Source organism: Triticum dicoccoides, chromosome 1A (genome assembly GCF_002162155.2).
Source record: "Triticum dicoccoides isolate Atlit2015 ecotype Zavitan chromosome 1A, WEW_v2.0, whole genome shotgun sequence".
In the NCBI taxonomy this organism is placed as follows: Eukaryota; Viridiplantae; Streptophyta; class Magnoliopsida; order Poales; family Poaceae; genus Triticum; species Triticum dicoccoides.
The window spans coordinates 595,798,133-595,800,252 of record NC_041380.1 but is presented as its reverse complement, the minus strand read 5'-3'; positions in this window follow the sequence as shown (position 1 = coordinate 595,800,252).

Genomic DNA, 2,120 nt, shown 5'->3' with positions numbered 1-2,120 from the left:
ATCCAATGTCCATGGTCAGGAAACCGTAACCATCTATTGATCAACGAGCTAGTCAACTAGAGGCTTACTAGGGACATGGTGTGTCTATGTATCCACACATGTATCTGAGTTTCCTATCAATACAATTCTAGCATGGATAATAAACGATTATCATGAACAAGGAAATATAATAATAACTAATTTATTATTGCCTCTAGGGCATATTTCCAACATACAGCTCATTGGACAACAACCAAAAGGATTTTGAGGTGTGTGAAGAATACACTGACAATTGGTCTCACATTCAGCAAATCATCCTCTACTCTTGTAAGTGCATTTTCTGATGCAGATTGGGCTGACTGCATGGATGATAGAAGATCTACTGGTGGGTTTATCATATTCTATGTATCAAACCTAATATCTTGGTGTGCAAATAAACTTGCAACCATTTCCAGGTCATCAAATACACAAGCAGAATATAAATCACTAGCAAATGCAATAGTAGAGTTTATTTGGGTCCAGTCTATGCTGAAAGATCTTAAAGTCCCACGAATGCAACTCCCATCTCTTTGGTGTGATAATCTTTGTGCTACTTATTTATCTGCTAACCCAGTTTTCCATGGCAGGACAAAGCATATTGAGATAGATTTTGACTTTGTCAGAGAACGAGTTGCAAAGAAACAACTAGAGGTCAGATTTGTACCTCAAGTGTAGGGTAGTTAGAGAGATTGTTTTCTTTTAATCTTGTTTAGCCTTGTCTCTCTATCTCTCCCATATGTATCTCGATCTCCCTCTGTAGTCTCTCGATGGTTTGTTGTTCAACCGAGCAACTTCTATAAACGACCATGAGATCCCTCTCGTCACATCAATAGAATATATATCGCTGGCTCACATGTTATGGGAGTTGAGACACCTTACCAAAAGCTAACACAAACCCCACAGATGGAGACGCGTTGTCAAATACGACATTTGAGACGCTTTACCAAAAGCTAAAACAAACCCCACAGTAGTTTTTACGCTGTAGCATGGCCTTTTTCTATGATGTAGCATGTCATTTTCTCTTCTTTTTGACATGTAGGATCACATTTTTTGTTGTAGTAGCATGGCAATCCTCGCATGACAATTCATGAACGCAAATTTCTCCAATAGCATGTCGTGCTGGCAGAAGAATGAACAATTGCATGATGTATGGCATGCCTTCAATATTTGGATGTATTTGGATTGGGAGACTTGGAGAGATACGTTTGCATTTATTTTTGGTATTAGTCACTAGTATTCTTCTACCACGATGTCATGAGTCTGGAACTCTGGATGATGTTTGCGAAATTGAGTGGCAATTAACCTTCTTAAAAGGTACATTTTTAGTGGCTAAATGTAAGGAACTGTTAATTTTGTAGCTGATTGCCTCAAAACGCCGAACTTGTAAATAAAAGTGTTGTTCTCTCGACATTTGGCCAACAAAAGCTGTTCTTATTAAAGAAATTTATTACTCTGACGAATTCTAGTGCAAGAGTATGGAACTACTGTTTTTTTTTGAATTGTTGCTTGCTTTGGGAACTCTTGTTTCTTACTCTCTTTAATAAGAACAGCTTTTGTTGGCCAAGTTTTATCTTAAATAACTGACCAGTTATCTTAAAGAACTGACCAGTTATTTGGATGTTGTAGTAGGCCGAGTTTTTTTCCCCATTATACCACCAGTTATTCAGCTGTTGTCCTGGAACCTGAACCTGAACCTCCTACCGTAAGTCAGTAACTGACTTTGTAGCACAAAGCATTATACAATTAACTTGAACATCACATATTCATATCCTTAATTTGTATGTGAGCTTCTGTTGCATTTTCATACTCAAGGAAATTAAGCAAGCTTCATCCGTCGGGGTCAGTCAACAATGTTCCTCTTCCCGTGCTAGATCCTTGTTTTCTTCAAAAAATAAGGGTAAACCCCCGATGACAAAGAGGAACTGGGGCTGCAAAAAGGACGTGCCCAGGTCAGGGAGGGTGGCTGCCTGCCTTCTCATCACTCTCTTTACCCCTCTAGTGGTTTCCTTTCCCTGTCTTGCTATGCTTTGGGTCCCTCTGCTGTAATGATCGAGCAAGTTGTTCAACTAATGGAGTTCAGCTCTATATTGTGTAGCAATTAT